The 22,460-nt window shown below is 36.7% G+C and overlaps 1 protein-coding gene across 1 annotated transcript in view; it reads left to right on the top strand.

Moving 5' to 3' along the window:
* NCOA2 (nuclear receptor coactivator 2) overlaps positions 1-22,460 on the top strand; it is a 261,138-nt gene that overhangs the window by 23,178 nt on the left and 215,500 nt on the right. The window lies entirely within an intron of this gene.

Raw genomic sequence — 22,460 nt, forward strand, 5'->3', positions numbered from 1 at the left:
AGGAGTAGTATATTTTAAGATTAAACCAAATAAATACTTTTATCATCTACCTAATGGACTTTTTACTTTCCAAATGTGTGGTCTTTCTTATAGTAAAAGGTTATGTTGCAAAAATAGAACTCTTTCCTTCTACCAGCACTAATAAACTACTTACATTGTGGCTGAAACAAATATAATGACAACCAAACAACTAATTGCTCAGGAATGATATACCTGTCTGAATCCATTCACGAGAAGGGATAATACCTCTGACAGTGAGTAAAAAGAGACCTCCTCTCCTGTAGCTTGTTTTAAATTGATGATAATTTTGTAGTTTAACAAAACTTAGCAACGGAAGATAAATACTATATTTTATTTTAGGCTTGTTTAACGTAAGACAGGTACTCCATACTAATTTAGGAGGTTCTGTATAAAATCTAGAGATATTTTTTTTTCTTTTTGTGTGAGATCCCTTTCAGGATTCCCAAGAAATATATTCCTTTTAATGCGTTGTAGAATGACTTACTGAAGACTAATTATAAATGTGCATTTTTGAGACTTGCACATATTTAAGTATGCAGGTAGGTAGTTATGCTAAGTAACAGGGTTCTTAATGTGTTTAGCAGTTTGAAAAACATTAAAAAATTATGGGCTAAAATATGTATATCTGTGTCGGGTATCTTTTCATCTTTTACAGTTATATTAAGCAAATTTTGGAGAGCAAAAAGAATTTTCCTTAAAAATAAATAAATAAATAAAAACAACAACAAAATCCACTTTTCTTTATCGTCAGTAAATGAAAATACCACAAAGATTAAAATATACAAAGACTAAATGGATTGTATGCTACCTCTTTTTTGCTTTTCTTAACTATTTATTTAGTCTTTTATCAGAATAATTCTTAATTCAGACTCATTCAATGAAAGTTTATAATCTGATATTCAATTAAATCGTATAAACATATATTAACCTGTCTTTCTTAATTTAAACTATTGTACCACAAATTGCAGAACTTAAACTGTGTGTTTCTAGGAAGCTCATTATTAATTTGATGTGCATAATTATAATATGCAGGTCACAGTCTCTCTATAGACAGGAAAATTCTGTAATACATCTGTTTTCCTAAACATTTTGAGTAGTGCTTTCCCTCATTTCAAAAATCAAAACAATTAGTAAGTGAAAATCTTAAAGTATGTGTGGTATTTTGCAGTTCATAAAAAGCTTTATGGTAGCATAATTTATATACCTGGTATTGCAACCATTTATGAGCACCTTCTTTCCAGAGGGATATACAAATTCTGGAGAAGATGTATAATAAATTGGAATAAAATAAAGTCTACTAATTGATCAAAGGTATAAAGAATCTTTGCTGTGTTTTAATTAGAAGTTTGAAGAGGAGTATATGAGGATCTTATTGCAGCATATATGTATAGAGATTTAGGTTAAAAAAAAAAATTCAAACGAGGCAGTAGAAGAACACATGACCATTCTTTGACATTAAAAATAAGTGAGAAGTTTTGTTTTTCTCCAAATATGATCAGAATTCTCTGTTCTTGGTAGTAGAAAAATCTGGTTTACTAGTATTCAAGGAAAAATAAACAATTACTTGTACACCAGTGGTATATCAAGGTTGAATTAGATGGTTAGCTATAGTGATTTTCACACAAACAGGGTTAATATGATTGCCTAATCTGGGGTCTGGAAAGAAATTTTCTGCAGGGCATATTGGCAGTGACCACAGGGCCTTTCACCTTTATTTGAAACTCTGAGCAGTGATCTTCTGTTAAGATTAGACGGGTGCATCCCATTGATCAATTTCCAGCCATTGGTAGTGGGCATTGACCTTTCTGTTTTTTTGTGATGTGCAAATGATTGTGATACCATAAATTTAACACTTTGACGTCCCTGTGAAATCAAAGAAGATCAATTATTGAAGTGTTAAACTTATTGTTTTAAAAAAACCCTGTGAATAGCAAAAATATAAATGAAGTTAAGGGGAAGCAGATTGTTTAAAAAATAAATTATAGTTTTAAATAATATACAAGTCTGTCTCCGGTTCTGAGCATACAGTCTCCACACATGTAAAACTCACATTAAATTAAATGGATTTGTTGCATGGGAGCAGGTGTTGTGCAACTGAGCTGCTTATTGTGTTGGAGAAATGTGAATATGAAATATTATATGTGAATAGGACTGTTTTAAAAGATAAACACCTATGTTTGAGATCCTCTTTTCTTAAGTAGCTACATTAAGATAGTTACTTTTAACTTTTTAGTTTAAAATGAATTAAATGAAAAGTATTTTGGAAATAAGAGGATAACTGGAAACTAACTTAACCAATATTTAACAAGTGAATTAAATTAAAGCTGAATAATGGGCCTTGAATAAGTTTTTTTTATTTTATTCCTTATTTTGGTCACAACCTTTTTATATTAACAAAGGCACAGTATATACACGTTTGCAGAAGAAAGAGCCATCCTCAGAGGAAAATCTGTGTGTGTGTGTGTGCGCGCGTGCGCACACACACACGCACACACATATAGATATAGATATATATAATGTAGATTGATTGCACTGTGTCATCAATGTTAGAGCCTGGGAATGCTACGGGGTCAAGAACAGGACAACTGAGCACTTGTATCATCAAGGAAGATGACATACATTTACTCAGGCAAATATTCCTCAGTGCCTGCCCTTAGCCTCCAAATTGAGGCTGGTGAAAGATCTGCCCAACTCAGATCTTGACAGTAAATAGTATTAATTAAATATAGGGCTTGACAATGACACTGATAACTTGGATCAAGGCCAGTAGATTTTGCCTTGGTTTTCTGAAAATTGAATTGCACTGATCTGTTTATCTGGCAGCTTTACAGTACAGTAAATTAAAGATCCACAGACACATGTCTGTATGTTAATGTGGTTGAATTTCTATTTTTATAATGATGCCACAATGCCCGGGCATTAAAGTAGCAGATACTCAAACAGAAAACTAACTTTACTGGCTAAAGTACCAAGTGAAGGTCAAGTTTATTAAGCTAATGTCTGGCAAAGTGCCATTGCAACCTCATTTTTTATATGAAAAGATTTATTGTGAAAAGTTATACAACTTATTTTTAAATAAACTTTGGCTTTATTCTGTATCCAGTTTCAAAATGAACTATCATCACTAAAGTCTTATCGGCTTTGGGCTTGCCCACACTTGCAGAGCTGCAGTGGTTAGTGAATATGCTACCTATGCCGACGGTAGAGTTTCTCCCATCATTGTAGGTACTCTACCTCCCTGAGAGGCAGTAGCTACATTGACGGGAGAAGCTCCTTGCGTCAACATAGCACTGTCTACACCAGGAGTTCAGTTGGTATAACTGCATCATTCAGGGCGGTGGATTTTCCATATCCCTAAGTGATGTAGTTAGACTAATATAAATTTGTAGTGTAGACCAGGGCTTTAAAAAGAAGTTAATTATACCTTAATCATTTAAACATTTTTCTAGGATCCCGTGTACTTGACCAAAATAATTTCTCTTGGGGATTTTAAGGAAGCTGATCATACGAGCGAGTGTATTTTCCAAAGTTTGAGTAGTGTGTCTATAGCCATTTGTGACTGGCATGTTGCTCAAATACCAGATTTTAGTGTGCACATTTAGAAGTTCCCCTTTACACATTTTTAGCTCATCCTCTTCCCATCCTTCCCCTCCCCTGAAACGCTTTATCAAAATAGCATGGAGTTCCATGAATCATATCTGCAGGAAGGGAGGGAAACACTTCTATTATGTAAATTAAATTCCTTTTTAATCTTTCATAACAAAAAAATAAAGATACTTAGCTCTTAAAAATATAATGGTTCCATTGAAAACCTGCAAATTGACTCTGACTTTTTTGTGAAGTTATTTCTCTCCTTTCAAATAATTTAAATGTTTGGCTACAGCAGTATTACACTATTGTACAAGAGGTGATTGAATTGTAGCTTCCATTTCTGTCTACAGATATGTTGAAATTTGTTTCAAATATGGTTCTGGCTAGTAGATAATATGAAGTAACTTTCTCTGCTGTTGTGGACTGGACAAACTGTGTTAAAACCGTTGTACAAAATCATGCTGTAGCCGTCCCACCATAAACAAAGGTGAGACATACTAATATTCATACACACAAAGTATAGATATTACATGTATATTATAAATCTGCATTAAAAAGCCTGCAATATCTTGGGCGGGGTCGGGGTGGGGGGAGAAGAATTCACCCTGAAGTCACTTTTTAGTAGACAGCACTATACTAGTTTTATTACTACGGGCCATATTCTGCCTCTCTTACATTGTTTGGTACTTTTACTGCAGTAAGGTACTACATCTAGCCTTTTATGTTGTGTTTAGAAGCTACAGTGATGACCAGTCTAGGAGTATGTAAAATAGTTTAGGAGGGTCATTAGCCAGCAAATCAGTTCATCCTTGACCGCCAATGGTGAGGATAACTATACTAGCACCTTGCCAACAAGAACAGGCTAAAATGTGGTTCTCTTCCTAATGGTATTTTGGTGCTACAGTTAGACACACCTTAATTTTAAACCAGGAGAAGGAGTGATGATCCAATGGCTAAAGCATTGGACTTGGATTTAGGAGATCTGGGTTCAGTTCCTTGATCTGCCACAGGTTTTCTGTGTGACCTGGGCAAATCTCTCACCCTTAAAAGGGGGATGACTCCCTTTCTCACATCTTTCTTTATCTGTTGAAATGGTAAGTGCTGTGGGGCAGGGACCGTATTAGGAAAGTGCCTGGTAAAAACTCTGTAGTTAGGTTGCATTCGAAATGGGCTTGAAATGCATAAATACCTGTTTTTCTCTAGAAGAAAGTGGCCAATGGGTGTGAAATTTCACACAGGGTTAATTAATTTTCTATTTATTTATTTTTTTTGTTTGGTTCCTCTTCATAAAGATTTTTAATGGGAAGTCTTTGAATTTAGGCTCTAGCTGAATTTTTTCAGTCTTATTTTTCATTGTTGATTAGTATCACTTAAAACATAAGACTAGCCAGTAGTCCATCAGACCAGTGGTCCATCTAGCCCAGTATCCTGTGTCTGACAGTGGTTGGTAACATGTTTCAAAGGGAATGAACAGAATAGGGCAATTATTGAGTGATCCATCCCTTGTTTAATCCCAGCATATGGCAGTCAGAGATTTAGGAATACCCAGAGCATGGGGTTGTGCCCTTGACTACCTTGGTTAATGGCCATTGATGGACTTATCCTCCATGAACTTATCTAATTCTTTTTTGAACCCAGTTACACTTTTGGCCTTCACAACAACCCCTAAAAACGAGTTCCACAAGTTGACTGTGCGTTATGTGAAGAAGTATTTCCTTATGTTTTGTTTTAAACCTCCTTTGTGTGTTAATTTCATTGGAGGGCCCTGGTTCTTGTGTTATGTGAAGGAGTAAATAACAATTCCCAATTCACTTTCTTCAAACCATTCATGATTTTATTGACCTCCATCATATTCTCTCCTTCCCCCCTACCCCCCCGGTTGTCTATTTTCTAGGATAAACAGTCCAAGTCTTTTTAATTTCTCCTCATATGGAAGCTGTTCCATACCCCCCAATAATGTTTGTTGCCCTTCTCTGTACTTTTCCCAATTCTAATATATCTTTTCTGAGATGGGGCAATCAGAACTGCCTTCGGTATTCATGATGTGGGAGTACTATGGATTTATAGTGGCATGATGACATTTACTGTCTTATCTATCTTCTTCCTAATGATTCTAACATTCTGTCGTTTCGTTAGCTTTTCTGACTGCTGCTGCACATTGAGCAGATGTTTTCAGAGAACTAGCCACAATGACTACAAGATCTTTTTTGAGTGGTAACAGCTAATTTAGACCCTTATCATTTTGTTTTGAGACTGTTTTCCAGTGTGCATTATTTTGCATTTATCAACATCAGTTTTCATCTGCTATTTTGTTGCCCCATCACCCAGTTTTATGAAATCCCTGTGCAACTCTTTGCAGTCAACTTTGGACTTAATGATCTTGAGTAATTTAGTATCATCTGCAAACTTTGCTACCTCACTGTTTACACCTCTACACATATCATTTATGAATATGTTGAACAGTCCCAGTACAGATCCTAGAGGGACCCTTCTATTTACCTCTCTCCACTGTGAAAATTGACCATTTATTCCTACCCTTTGTTTCCTGTCTTTTTAACCAGTCAGTGATCTATGAGGGGACCTTCCCTCTTATCCCATGACTGCTTACTTTGCTTAAGAGCCTTTATTGAGGGACCTTCCCACTGGATAACCCTTGTCCACATGTTTATTGACCCCTTCAAAGAATTCGAATAGATTGGTGAAACATGATTTCCCTTTACACAAAACACAAAAGCAGTGTTACCTCTTCCCAGAAAATTGGGCTCATCTACGTGTCTGATAATTTTGTGCTTTACTATTGTTTCAATCAATTTGCCTGATACTGAAATTCGGTTTACAGGTCTGAAATTCCCAAGATTGCCTCTGGAGCCCATTTTAAAAAATTGGTATTATATTACCTATTCTCCAGTCATCTGGTACAGAGGTTGATTTAAGCAACAGGTCATGTACCACAATTAGTAGTTCTGCAATTTCATATTTGAGTTCTTTCAGAATTCTTGGGTGAATACAATCTGGTCCTGGTGATTTTATTACTCTAATTCATCAATGTGTTCCAAAACCACCTCTGACATTTCCATCAGGGACAGTTCGTCAGATGTGTCACCTTAAAAGAATGCTTTAGGTTTAGGAATCTCCCTCACATCCTCTGCAGTGAAGATTGATGCAGAGAATTCATTTAGCTTCTCCACAGCGGCCTTGTCTTCCTTAAGTGGTCCTTTAGCATCTTGACCATCCAATAGCCACACTGATTGTTTGGCAGGCTTCCTGCTTTTGAGATACTAAAAACAAATTTTGCTGTTTGGTTTTTGTGTCTTTTGCTAGTTGTTCTTCAAATTCTATTTTGGCCTGCCTAATTACACTTTTACACTCTGCTTGCCAGAATTTATGCTTTCTATTTTCCTCAGTAGGATTTGACTTCCAGTTTTTAAATGATACCTTTTTTCCTCTAACAGCCCCTTTTACTCTTGTAGTTTAGCTATGGTGGCATTTTTTGGTCCTCTTACTGTTTTGTTTTTGTTTTTTATTTGGGGTATACATTTAGTTTGAGCATATATTATGGTGTTTTTAAATAGTTTCCATGCAGGATGCAGGCATTTCACTCTTGTGACTATTCCTTTTAGTTTCTGTTTAACTAGCTTCCTCATTTTTGTGTAGTTCCCTTTTTTTTTAAGTTAAATATTACTGTAGTGGGTTTCTTTGGTATTTCCCCTCCTACAATGATGGTACATTTAATTACATTATAATTGGTATTACTGAGCGGTTCAGCTATATTCACCTCTTGGACCAGATCCTGTGCACTACTTAGGACTAAAGCAAGAATTTCCTCTCCCCTTATAGGTTCCAGGAGCTGCTCCAAGAAGTAGTCATTAATGGTATCTAGAAATTTTATCTCTGCATCCCATCCTGACATGTACCCAGTCAATATGGAGATAGTTGAAAACCCAATAATAATGGGGGATTTTTATTTTTGTAGCCTTTCTAATCTATCTGAGCATTTCACAGTCTCTGTCACCATCCTGGTCAGGTGGTCAGTAGTATATTCCTGCAGCTATACTCTAACTGTTCAAGCATGGAATTTGTATCCATATCAGTGGCAGTTTGATTAATCGAAGAGTTTTACTATATTTGACTCTACTGTTTCTTTCACGTATAATGCCACTCCCCCACAGCATGACATACTCTTTCATTCCTGTATATTGTGTACTCTGGTATTACCGTGTCCCATTGATTATCATCATTCCACCAAGTTTCTGTGACAAAATATGTATCTACACAAAAATTAGTAGAGAGGTGGTGGGTGGGTCTGAGAAGATTGCTCCATGGCTGTGAACTCTTCATATCAGCCACTTAAATTGTCCATAACTGGTAATAGAAATTAAATATATTTGTCTACAAGGGTTTTAATATAAACAAGTTTCCCATTGCTATTAATGCATTGTGGGTGTTTTTACCTAGTGGCTTCTCCATTCAACACTCTTCGATCAAGTCAGTGTAAACAGTGATTGATTTAAACATCTTGAAGACCTAAAAGAATTGTGTAAGTAAGATCAGAGTATCATGTAGTTAGATGTGTCACTAGCACAGAAAACCTGGGGAAAAGCAAAAATGTGAGCTTTCGACTATGTGCATAGCAAAGTGAGGAATACAGTTATGCTTTTTTTAAAAAGCTAAAAAGTTCTTTTTAAATGTAATGAAAAATTAATACACTTCTACTGATGTTGACGTGATCTTTAGACTACTCTTACTATTTTAATTTTGTGAAAAAAAAGTTTATAAATCTAGTGATGATTTGGTCATATGAATCATATTATGTTCTGTTACGCTTGTGCAAATACAGAATTCCACTAAAGTTATACTGCTGTAATTGAAAGAGGAACATCACCTACTCTTGCTTAGGAAAAGGAAATCCCCTCCCCGCCTCACTTTTACCAAGATTGGATTTAAAAAGGGGAATAAGGGACCTCCAAAAAAAAGAATAGCTAGTGTAAACTTGCTATCATCACTGTAGAAGAGATGTTCTGTAGCACTCCTAATTGAAAATACTCTCTATTTTGCATTAGTTGAATTTACAGAAGAGGTCTCTGCTGTATTTTTATTGATTTTGCTTGTTGCTAACAAGGAAGCAGTTAATAAGGAATTGTTGTTTTTAGGGCTGTCAAGTGATTAAAAAATTAATCGTGATTAATCACGTTGCTAAACAATAATAGAATACCATATATTTCAATATTTTTGGATGTTTTCTACATTTTCAAATATATTGATTTCTATTACAACACAGAATACAAAGTGTACAGTGCTCAGTTTATATTAATTTTTTATTCCAAATATTTGCACTCTTAAAAAAAAAAAAGTATTTTTAGTTTCCCCCCCATTGCAAATACTGTCATACAGTCTCTTTATCATGAAAGTTGAAATTATAAATGTAGAATTATGTAAAAAAAACCTGCATTCAAAAACAAAACAATGTAAAACTTTAGAGCCTACAAGTCCACTCAGTCCTACTTCTTGTTCAGCCAATCACTCAGACAAACAAGTTTGTTTACATATGCAGGAGATAATGCTGCCTGCTTTTTGTTTACAATGTCACCTGAAAGTGAGAGTCACCTGTTGTAGCTACTGTCACAAGATATTTACGAGCCAGATGCGCTAAAGATTCATATGTCCCTTCACGCTTCAACCATCATTCCAGAGGACAGGTGTCCATGCTGATGACCGGTTCTGCTCGATAACAATCCAAAGCAGTGTGGACCGCCACATGTTCATTTTCATCATCTGAGTCAGATGCCACCAGCAGAAGGTTGATATTTTTCTTCTTTGGTAGTTCGGGTTCTGTAGTTTCCGCATCAGAGTGTTGCTCTTTTGAGACTTCTGAAAGCATACTCTACACCTTGTCCCTCTCAGATTTTGGAAGGCACTTCAGATTCTTAAATCTTGGGTCGAGTACTGTAGTTATCTTTAGAAATCTCACATTGGTACCTTCTTTGTGTTTTTGTCAAACCTGCAGTGAAAGTGTTCTTAAAACAAACAACACGTGCTGGGTCATCATCCGTGACTGCTATAACATGAAATATATGGCAGAATGTGAGTAAAACAGAGTAGGAGACGTACAAGTCTCCCCCAAAGAGTTCAGTCCCAAATTTAATTAATGCATTATTTTTGTAATGAGCATCATCAGCATGGAAGCATGCTGCAATGATGGCCGAAGCATGAAGGGGTATACGAATGTTTAGCATATCTGGTACATAAATATCTTGCAATGCTGGCTACAAAAGTGTGAACGTCTGTTCTCACTTTCAGGTGACATTGTAAATAATAAGCAGGCAGCATTATGTCCCGTAAATGTAAACAAACTTGTTTCTCTTAGCGATTGGTTGAATAAGAAGTAGGACTGAGTGGACTTGTAGGCTCTAAAGTTTTATGTTGCTTTGTTTTTGAGTGCATTTATGTAACCAAAAAAAAATCTACATTTGTAAATTGCACTTTCACGACAGAGATTGCACTACAGTACTTGTATGAGGTGAACTGAAAAATATTATTTCTTTTGTTTATACTTTTTAGAGTTAAAATAATAATATAAAGTGAGCACTGAACACTTTGTATTCTGTGTTGTAATTGAAATCAATATATTTGAAAATGTAGAAAAACATCCAAAAACATTTAATTAATTTCACTTGGTATTCTATTGCTTAACAGTATGATTGATTAAAATTGCGATGAATCATGGTAATTTTTTGGAGTTAATTGTGTGAGTGAACTGTGATTAATCGATAGCCCTAGTTGTTTTGTTATAGTGACAATATCTTGAGGGGAAGGAGAAGTTGAGTGAAATAGCGCAACATAGGGTTTTGTATGACGATATGCATGTACATAGGGTCAGTTAAGAATCTTTTTTGCATTTTTATAATTGAAAATTTCTGTGTTTAAAAAAACAAACAAACAAAATGAAACAACCTATAATTTTTCCACAAAACTAAGTTTTGTATAACTGAGATGAGCTGACATACATAGTCAGTTGCATATTTTGTCATGTTGCTTCATTCCTGGTATCTGCTAATTTTGTATCTTATATGTAATACCTAGTGGTGGGCTCCAGTGGCTCTTTACTGATGCCACAAGCTCAAGCTACTCCTGTGCTGAATACTCAATTGCCAGGTGAGCACCTTTTTGCAGGCTTGTTGGTAGCCAACCAGGAAAATTTGTTCTATAGGCCTTTTGAGTGTCTAGGAGTGCACCATCATCAACAAACAACTCTGGTAAGGTGGCAGCCAACCATATAGGGAAATAGTTGAGAATTTGGGGGTTTAACTCTAAAATGTCATTTAAATTTGTGGTAGAAATCACATTTAATCCCTAAAATTGTCCTATATGTATAATTATATCCAAAGGAGTTAGGGAAGGGATGTAGCCTTAGGGAGAAAGGATGGCCTTGTGCTTTAGGCACTGGCTAGGGAGTCAAGAGATCAGTTATCAGCTTGCAGTTTTGCCATAGACTCCCTGTGTGACCTTGAGCAAATCATTTCAACCATCTATGCCTCAGTTGTCCATCTATAAAATGAGGCTCATATTTTTCACAGGGGTGGGTGTAAGGATACATTCATTACTGTTTGTGAATTGCTCAGATTTTATGGTGGTTGGGTTTATATAGGTGCACAGAACAATTACTCATTTTTGCTTTCCATTTTAGAAAACACTAGTCAAATAAGAGGCCATATTTTCTGTTAGCTGTGCAGGACATGAAGCAGTGGAATTTTGAAAAGTCTTGGAGGGAGTTTACCAGCTAAACCTGTGATCAACGGGCTCCTGCCATATTATTAAATGAGAATCAGTCTAAATTGTTTTGAGTCAACTGTAATTTTGCTTGCTTACATTGTTAGATAAAACATCAAGTAGGTAGATATAGCCTTTTAATTCCATCTCCTGTGAAATGTGAAATTACCTTTGTGGAAGTACTCTCTGAAATTCTACTTTAACAGTTCAGTATTCGGTTAAACTTTCTCTGTATCCTCTGTAGAATTATTTTATTTGTTTTAGGGCCCAGTAGATCAGGAAACAAAATGCACTTGGAAGTTCTGGAGTGGGGGGAAATATACAGTGCGGTCTTGCTCAGCTCAAGGAAAATGGGATATCTGTAAATTACTATAGGTACTATATATGTATAGGCGTGGCAGAATTTGATTATTTTTTTTTTAAATAAAGGATGGATAATGTTTATTTTAAACTTTTTTTCAATATTTATCAATTTAAATTTTCAGTTGTGCAAAATTATGGGTTAATTGTTTTTCAGTTTTTGTTGACTTAAATTTCCACAACTGTGGGAACTTGTGTGTGTGTGGGGGGTGGTCAGACAATTATTTAATGACAGTAGACATTGAAATTCAAAAAGTTAACCCTTTATAGCTGTCAATGTCAAAATATACCAAGTAAATATCTTTAAATCAAACTCTAAAAACTTCTCAAGTCCCATTTTTCTCAAGTAGCATTTGCTATATGTAAATTTCAGTTATCATCAATGGAAATATTTTTTCATTGGTTGGTGTATGTATACTGATATTTACCAACAAAAATCTAATCCTTCCGAGCCTACATATATAATCTCTTAATAAAATCCCATGTAGGGAATGTTATTTTAAAATGAGATTGTTACTTGATTAGTGAGCAAGTATTTTCATAAACGGGGCTTGTTTTTTAAGAGATACTTTCAGCTTAAAAAAACACACTGAGGGTTTTTATTTTTAATTTACTATTTGTCACAAGTAACACCTTAATTTTTAATTCTACTGATTTTGTTGTGGTTTTTGTTTACTTTGTGTATGGTCAATTTCACTACTTCCTTTGTATATGTATAGTAAGCTAGCTTACTCTTGTTTGTGTGTATCCTTCAGGCTTCAACAAAGGAAACTTTTTTGTTTAAAAGAAAATGATTATTAAACCACATAAATTGACTGGAGGACTCAGACAGGTGTTGTTGTACTTGCAACTAATTTTAAATCATTTTTTATAAAAATAGATTTCAAGTTAATGGTATACCTTAAACTCATAAATTATTGAATGATATTAAGATTATGAACACACATAAGTTCTGCATTTTGACAATGTAAAGAAGGAAACCAAGCATTCTGCATATTTATATACATCGTGTTTAACCTGTATAAACATTTTAAAGTTAATCTGAAAATGTAAAAAATTAGTACTCCCATAGCTCAGTATCCCATATGAACAAAGTAAGAGGAGCATTCAGCCATTAGTATCTTGAGCTTGCAACTTTAAACCTAACTTTTCCCCCCTAATGAACTCACTCTACCTTTTACTCTGTTTATGTTGGACATTCAGTGCATAATACTCAGTGGGTTTTTTGGGGGGGGAGGGGGGGAGAGGAGGAGGGGAGGGACAGTTCTGTTGCAGATCACCTTTAAAAGATCCATAACATACTTAGCCATGTTTTAGCAGGCTACGTATATCTTTGTTACAAATTAAATTGCATTTTTGAACATCTATGGTTTCTGATGTCATAAAATATAAATTAATACAATGAAAATCTTAGTGGAATAAATCATTTAAACTGCACTTAGCGTCTCTTTAGGATTATTGAGTGGAGACAAGCTGTGTGCTGTGCATTGCAGATATTAAGAAATATCAGAAGCTTTTTTTAACATAAGTTTTGAAATGAGTTGTGGGCTGAGCTCCAGCACTGCTAGGAGCATAGCCCATCGTGCAGTAGTTCCATTATCATTTTATCACATATCAGATGCATTTATTTCAGTTAAGATTTCAGTTTTTAATAACTTTGGTTAATGTTTTTAATTCACCATATAATTATTGTAACTTACTGCTGTTTCAAAAATAATTTACAAAAATAAGGCCCAAACAATTCAGTTTTTTAATTTAAATGTATGTTTGATGGGTTGGGCTTGGTTTGTTTTTTGTAACTGGTGACAGCTGTGAAAGTTAGAGGCCTGACCGCAAAGGTTTTTTTTGTTCTCTTTTGTTTTTTTGTGAGGTGAAAGTAGGTGAAATAGAGTACAATTACCGGCTGCCTGGAGAGTTTAAAAAAAATCTTACTTTTACTTTTCCATGCTTTCTAAGAGAGGGGGAAATCATTTTAATAACATTATTGAACAAAGATTTTTTTAAACAAAATGTACAGCATTCTTTACAATATTCTCATCAAATGCTAATTTTAAAATTTATTTCAATTCATTCACAAGAAACCCTCTGTTTGCTCTGGGGAGAGGTGTATACTGAAGTAAGATTAGTTGGTTGTAGCAGAAGTAAGCAGGCTCATGAGCTTGTATTTGAAGTATTTCTGGGGCTGAAGAATTGGGCTGCTTTTAACTTCAAACTAGATATCTTGCTGTTGCTGGGGCTACCATTCATTATTTACTGAAAATAGTGGTGCCAGAGTAGGAATAGTGGAGCAGCATTTAAATAAAAAGTAACATTCTGGCCAGTAAATACCACAGCAGTGTATACCCCATCCCACTCTACGTGCCTTCACCTCTCTGCAGAAGCCCTGCCAAATATATGCCCTGAAAGTGAAGAGATTAGGGCTATTTTGGATCAAGAGTAGAAACGAGTTCCAGAGACGAGAGGCCTTTGTGGAGAATGCCTAACCTGCTGCCACCTTCTCTCTTAGAGGGGAAATTAAAGCTCAGGTGCTGCCCTCAACTCCGGTAATGTGGCATGGGGAGAGAGGTGATCTCTCAGGTAGTCAGGTTCTAGGCTTTTTAGATCCAAGCCAAAGCCCTGAATGCCACCTAAACACTAACTATATAAGTAGGGCCCTACCAAATTCACGGTCCATTTTGGTCAATTTCATGGTCATAGGATTTTTAAAATAGTAAAGTTCACCGTTTCAGATATTTAAATCTGAAATTTCACGGTGTTGAAACCGTGGGAGTACCAACCCTAAAGGGGATTGTCGGGGGTTACAAGGCTATTGTAGGGAGGTTGCAGTACTGCCATCCTTACTTCTGCGCTGCTGCTGGCAGTGGTGCTGCCTTCAGAACTGGGCAGCGGGAGGGCGGTGGCTGCTGGCTGGGAACCCAGCTCTGAAGGCAGTGTTGCCACTACCAGCAGCACAGAAGTGAAGGGTGGCATGGTATGGAGGGTTGTCACTTTTAGGGGGAGGGAGGGCTGGCCTTATGGGTGGGTGACTACGCAGGGTGCTGTGGTCAGGGGGCGCTGTGGCCTCTTCCCCTCCCCCCCCCCAGCCAGCCCTTTAACCCCTGGGTGCTGGGCCTTGAGCCAGGGAGGGGCAGGGCTGAGGGCATCCCAGCAAAGGGCTCCTACCATGCACTGGGCTCCATGCTCCCACCTCCGGGAACCTCCCCTGGATGCAGCAAGCTGCTGCTAGTGATGGCGCAGAAGTAAGGCAATACGATATCATGCCACCCTCACTTCTGCACCGCTGCTGGCAATGGCGGTACCTTCAGGGCTGAGCTCCTGGCCAGCAGCCGCCACGCTGCTCTGAAGGCAGCGCTGCCGCCAGAAGCAGCACAGAAGTAAGTGTAGCAATCCTATGACCTCCTCCCCCTGTCTACAATAGCCAGATTTCACAAGGGAGACCAGATTTTACCATCTGTTACGTTTCCACCTCCTCCTCCCCCCCCCCCCCCAGCCATGAATTTGGTAGGGCTCTCTATATAAGTACCTACTACACAGGGGAGTTATTAGGGTGACCAGATGAGGGGAAGAAAATATCGGGACACATGGGGTGTGCAAAAAAAAAAAAAAAAGAAAGAAAAAGCAGAGTCCTGCCCCGGCTGAGAGAAAGGAAAAAAAAGAAGCAGAGTCCTGCCGGCTTACAGACACCAAAATATCGGGACGGTCCCGATTTTATCAGGACGTCTGGTTACCCTAGGTGTTATGAGGCTTACTTCGTTACAGTTGTACCTTGGAAATCCTCAGATCAAAGCTACTCCAGGAGTGTGAAGAAGAATGATTTCGTTATTATTGGTAGATGAATTGTGTCTTGATAATTGATCTGTCCTGAAAGGTGGGTCATTCTTAGTGTTGGCCAAGACCTGGAGCTGTTCTGAATAAAGACTTGATAGTTGCGCCAAATTATGTGACTATAAACCACCAGACTTTCTTTGTCTTGGCTCACTGCGAGGTTTCAAGTCAGAAAAAATGAGCACTTAAATACTCTAATCTACCCAGGCTGTTCACATACACACACGTTGGTTTTGCTAGCTGCTGTTTCTAAAGCAGTAGATGTAGTTTAGTAACATAGTCAGTACTCTGGGTAAAGTTTCTTGGCCTGTATTTATACAGACACATTTAAATGAATGAGTAGACAAGTAGCTAACTTATAGAATATCAAGTTTCCTCTTCAGAAACAATTTAGTAATTTGAAGCTCGGATATAGTGTGCATAGGAAAAATAAGGAATATACTTAAGTACAAATGGAAAGCTCTACAATACAGTTCAGTATGTTTTTTTTATAGGCAGTGGTTAGATCTAATGAGAGGAATGGCTCAGTCTAACACTGAGCGGAGAGTATTGTGGACATGTTTTAATAGAAGTTGTCTTATAGGTCTACCTCCTCCTCTTCATGCTCTCATAATGTCCATGTGACAACTACAGCAACTGCTTACATGGGAAAATAGTAATAGGAAAGTGTTTGATATGTTTTTAATTTTCTTTTTGCAAATAAGGAGAGTCAGCATCATGTGACCAATAGCTTTCCCCAGAACACCAGCAGATGATCTATGGATCACAGTTTGGGAACCCTTAGTTATAGTCATTTTTCATGTCTTTTTTTTCCAAGATCTTACAGTTGTTAGTAGCCTGTAGAAACTGTCACCATTAGTTTGGCCTATGATTCCTCCAAAATATATATAATTTTATTTGTTGGCATTTCTTGTGGTGCTTATCACTGAAGTACGTGAATGTCTGACAAATATTAATTAACCTCACTACAACCCTATGAGGTAGGGAAATATCCTTGCTTTTAAATGACTTGCCCAAGGTTACACAGGAAAGTCTGTGGCAGAGGTGGGAACAGAACCCAGATTGTCTGACTTCTAGACCTGTCCTTTAACCAGAAGGTGATGGCTAGTGGCAAATGGAGTAGAGATAAACATCTAATATATAATACATATACAAAAATTATTTTATTTAATTTAAATCAGTTGAGCTTCATTTCTAGAGACATATTGTAATTTAAGGGTAGAATCTGGTTGCCAGTTAATTGCTTCTGAAAGTGGTCTCAAATCCATTGAATTTACTACTTTCAGTGCAGTTGTGTTTGTGCCAGGCAGGAATTTAGAAACATTACAAATGAACAGGACAGATTACTCTGTGGCAACAGCTAAAATAAACGCTTCATAAGGTATTCAAGAAAAATAGACCTGGATTTTCTTCCACTGCCCAGCCTGCTTCCATGATCTTTGCTTTCTGGTCAGGTCCCACTAAAATAATCTAGTAAATGCCTAAGCTCTAGAAAGTAAGGCTGTCACATTGATGTTTAACTGACTTTGAAACAGTGCAGCTGTAAAGGGGAAATGAATTCTGTTCTCTGTCAAAGCCCGTAAAAGAGTGCTTATTTTAGCAGCTACTGAAGATGGAAGTGTTTTATTCCATGACTACATTGGTTGTCAAAACTGGAAATATTTTCCTGTATTAATATTTGGAACTTTCCAAAAATCATCATTTTATGTTGATTTTTTTTTTCAAAGCAGTATTCAGTTTCTGATCTAATCTTTCTGCTCTTTTGGGCTCTATAGAAATCTTGGAAATCCACTAAGTAATTTTTTTTCTAACAACTACATGTGTATCTAGCTAATGCCTGTCAAGCTACAGCATGGGGCTGGGGGTCAGCATTGCCAACCTGCCAGGAGATGGAGGACTAAGCCTCACATGCAACCACCCTCATCTTTAATGTGACTTTCATCAGACAAAGACTTCTGTACCCAACATGCAGTTCTCTACCTTGATGTAAAAAGACTGGCCAACCTGTGGACAATAACTCATGCTGACGTGTATTGTATTCTGTCTAATTAATTTTAATGGGCATTTATCACAGAACCATTATAAAAATGTAGCCTTTCAGCATGAGTGGTAGCTTGCTGAAATATCTCTGCCACTTCAGCTGTTTTCTTCCGAGTACCAGCACTGATGTATTTTTTCAGACATATCTGGGACTGAAACTTGGTAAAGTATAATGGGGTAAAATTAGAGACAAAGGTCATACCAAATTAGCCCCAGTCACAGTACAAGCATTGTCTAATGCAGGGTTTCTCAACCCGTGGGTTGGGATCCAAAATTGGTGTGAAAGTTATAGATGCAGGCATTATATAATGACACTGTGTTTTTTACTCACGAAAGCTTATGCCCAAATAAATCTGTTAGTCTTTAAGGTGCCACCGGAATCCTTGTTGTTTTTGTGTACTTAAGTGAAGTAGTCACTTGGTCAGGTTGTATTTTTGTTTTAGTATATGACATATTCGTTATTTCTTGGCAATGCTCTTTGACTTCCAAGACTAAGGCAGTAGGAAAATAAATGCGTGGGTACATCAAGGGTTCCAGTCTGAGGCCTATGCCTCTCCCCCATTTTTATCACAAAGGTTATGCGATGCTGTGTTTGATCTGTTTCAGCCTCAAATAATGGATATGACCAAACCATTTGTCAGTATTTGGTATTATGGAGAAAACATTTGAAATGGGGGAGATTTCACTGAACTACTGGTCATGTGGGAAGCTTCATTCTTCTAATTTTTCTGATTTTAAAAAAAAAGCTCACTGAAAGGAATGGGATGGAGATATATACCCTTCAGTCGGAGTGAGTGTAGACATAAGACCATCAGAAAAAGATCAGATAATAGTTTAACTTCAATTCAGATGAGTGAAAACAGAGGTGTATCAAGCCTCTCTTTTTAAAAAGTTACTTTATACTTACATGATATCAAATAAAAAAGCCCTGTGAACACTAAATATGGTATGATAGACAAGTACTATTTACTTGAGCCTTTATTGGCCAGTTTTATACTCCAAAAGGGATTTCTTGGTAGCTGTGATACTGCAGACTGATGTACTATGGGCTTCACAGCAGTGCAAAGAGGGGCTGGCCATCAGGAAAACCTAAAAATGAAATGCTTCATTGTTTTCAGTGCTGAATGCCCTCTTAGCCTGGGACTATCCATCATATTCAGAAGTCAAGTTTAACCTAGTTTTGTTTTTTAATTCCTAAAAAATCCAGGATTCAGATGGTTGAAGGCCATTCAATGTATTTTGAAAAATGAAACTTACAGCTTAATTTTTTTTTTTTTTTTTTTAAATAACTAGTTCTTATAATAAACCCACTGTGCTGGTGTAAAACTTTTTTATAAGACTTCCTGAGGGAACTCACAATAAAGTTATCAAATCTGGCATGGAATCATCAAAAGTCCTCCATATCCCTCAGATCTCTGTTAGCCACCATTCTTTCCTTGGCTCTCCTCTCTCTCCTTCTTCTGCTCCCTCCACTACCACATAATCAGCATGAATTAGGCCCAGAATCACAATAATTTAGCTGTTTTGACTCCCCAGAGCTGAGATCAGAGGGTTGTTTTGTAAAGAAACAAAAAACGGACAGAAATCAACTTATCCTCTACCAAAAACTCTTCTTTCACTCTCTTCAACATTAAAAATAAAACAGTACAGTGTTCCTGCTACATGAATAAACCTAAGCACAAATTAGCTTCCTGACTACAGCAAAGGAAAATATAGTTGTACTTTTTAAGGAACACATATTTTAAAGTAATGAGTTTTCGTTGCAGTATGGTTATATATTTAACAGGAAACCAGGTTGCAGTCTTTATGACTAACTCTTATTACTACTGCTCCTTTGGTTTCCAGGAGTTCATTACTATAATGCTGTGTAGAATCTTGGAGTATGTAGCATGATCTGACTCTGAGTTATTGAGTTGAAATTTATTAAATGCAAAAGCTTACATTAATGTAATGTTAGAACTTGCATTTTTTTCTTCAAACTTCCCTGGTTCTTTGTGAGGACGAGAATGCCAAATCTGAGGTTTCCAAATTTTCTCGCTTTTGCCACAAGATACACGGGTACAAACTCCAGTTGGGATATGTGTTTTACAGTAGGAAAATAATTGTTTTACATTTTCATAACTTAAAATTGTCTTAATTGATTTTAGTCAAATGTTTCAAAATAATTCATCTTTGGGCTGAGACCAAGCATGGAATTTTTTAGGAGGAATTTTTTTTCCCCCACTAGAAAATTCCTCCTAAAGACAGGAATAGAATGGAAGGCACTTTTTAACCTTAACTGTATTGTTTACTAGGCAGATGAACTTCTACATATAAAGAAAAATATATGAAGACCTATCATATCACAGTTGTTCAGAACTCCATGTAACTTGTTTTGAAAGGTTTATGCACAGAAGTAATAATGTGGAACTTGATTCTGCAAAGAGCTCTACAATTGGGTGCCGAAGTCCCACCGCATAGATTTGCTTGCAGGGCTGGGCTCTTGGTGTTGGGCATTATTTTTTACACAAATCACCAACTTTAGTTTAGTAACCATGCCCTTTTTTCCCCCTGATAACTGGATGCAGTTTATGATTTATTTTAAAATGCTAGCGCTGTTGCTGTCAACATGCCCATTACCATCACATACTAACATAGTTTGACAGCTGACAAAGCAAACATGCAAAGACTGACATCTGGGCCAGACACCTTTAATTATTATATGTTTTGATAAGCTTAACTTTTTCCCATAAACATGTGCATTATATTGACACCTTTCATGTTGCTGGAAATAAAGGCCTGTCCACTTTTCTTTATACCCTCCTATATTTAGTAGATAAAAGCTAACCCACAAAATTCACTTGGAATTTAAATTGCTAGGCAGAAACTAAAATCTTGCCTAAAAGGTGACTGCAAGGGAGTTCAGTAAAATCCCATGCACTTGAGAGGTGTTGAATGTGCCCAGTAGTGAGGATAAAGGGGCATTTTGAGCACACAAACAGCTTATTTTCCTTCATGCAGAAGGGCAAGGCTGTCATTTAGCCCTGTTATGGGTCCTCAGCTGCTTCTCCATATAATGCCTCACTAAGGAGCAAATAGAATCGTGAACTCTGTACTTTGCAGATAAGGAAAAATGCATTTTCTGTTAAAATGCATTTGTCATTTTAAACTTTGCACAGAGTCTTTTAGTGATTCTGGAGTTGTTTTTTTAATTTTATTTTAGGTAGTAGAAGAAATATGCTACGTCTGACAGTGCAAACAAAAAATATGAGCCCTGGTTCACTCTTCTGCCTCAGCCCTTGTGTCATTCTGGTGGCCTAAAGCATGTGGAACCAGCCCCCTGGGAATACCCAAGCAGAATGGGGTTCTCTTCAGCTGTCATAGTGCTGCTGAAACGGTTCTATGCCAGCTCACCTCCAGCCTTTGCTGTAGTGGGCATATCAGGAGCGGCAAAGATGCCTTAAATCAGCTTTGCCTCTCCCTTTCCCCCACTCCATTGCAGTGCCTAAACAGGGACAGTGGAACTGGGAGCCATGAACTTTGCCCTGACAAGTTTACCATCTCATTATAGTTACGACTCAGTGATGGAGGCAAGGGTATGTTTGTATGTGTAACAAAATGGTTGGTAGGAAAACCGGGAGATGAAGTAGTAAGATTATGTGGATATTCAGCAAAGGCTTGTGCACAACTTGATGGAGCAAAAATGTGTGGGTATTTTTTTAAGTAATAAATATCATTGTTGGCTCATTTATGTATTTCCTTTTACTTCACACACACACACACACACACACACACACACACACACACACACACACACACACACACACACACACACACACACACACATTTTTGCTCCAGCATGCTGTGTACAAGACTGTGCTGCATATCCATGTAGTCTTATTGCTGTAACCCCGTCCTTCCTTCCCCCGACCTCTCCCTTCAGAGTTCTCTTTTAACGACCTTAAATCACTCTTTGAAAAGTCTGTAGTTAATTTTTTCAGAAATACTTTTTCCTCTTCTCATCTGTACATACTAGATTGTAATGAACTTTGAAACTTACTTTATTTAATGTTTAAAGTGCCAAATGCAATGCTGTTATTTTCCAGCTCCCCCTTGCTCTCCCTCAGGCAATTTTATAAACATTCTGTAGGGTCTTGTTTCTGTAAACTTTCCAGAATTGGTAACAATGTATGTGTAAATTTTAAAAAGACCAAATACACTTTAGCACATAATGCATGGAAAACCTTCCCAACCCCTTATCTACCAAGTACAGAGTTCTGGGTTAATTTTAACCTAACATAGTCATGTAGATAAATTTAAGAAAATGTATTGATATGAAAAAGCAAATTAAAAAGAAACTTGAACTGAGAAAATCTATAAAAGTTTACTGCTTAAGATGCATGTTTGTTCTACTCAAATGACAACTGAGTTTGACAAAGGAGTTGTTATAACTTATTAATTAAATTGTACACATACTAACTCATGTATTTGACTGACTAAATAATGCAGCATATTTTGTAACCTTCCTCTAAGATTTTTCTTTTAAAGTATTAAAATACAACAAAGTTTTCATGATTTGGTTTAAACCAATAAGAGCTAGGAAATTCAAAATTAAGATATTACTCTTATTTTTCATGCACACATGTGTTTTAAGGGTTGAGGATCAAATCTTGAACCCATGGAAATCACAGGTAAGCTCCCATTGACTTCAATGGGATCTGGATTTAGCCCTGAATTTCCTAGTTTTATTTTATTTTAGACCAAATGCTGAACATTATTTCAACATAACTGTGAGCCTAAGGTAAATGTTTATACAATACTTGGAAATTTTCTGCATTTGATAGTAGTAGGAGGTCAGGATAAAAACAACCTAAAGG

Source organism: Emys orbicularis, chromosome 2 (assembly GCF_028017835.1).
Source record: "Emys orbicularis isolate rEmyOrb1 chromosome 2, rEmyOrb1.hap1, whole genome shotgun sequence".
Taxonomy (NCBI): Eukaryota; Metazoa; Chordata; order Testudines; family Emydidae; genus Emys; species Emys orbicularis.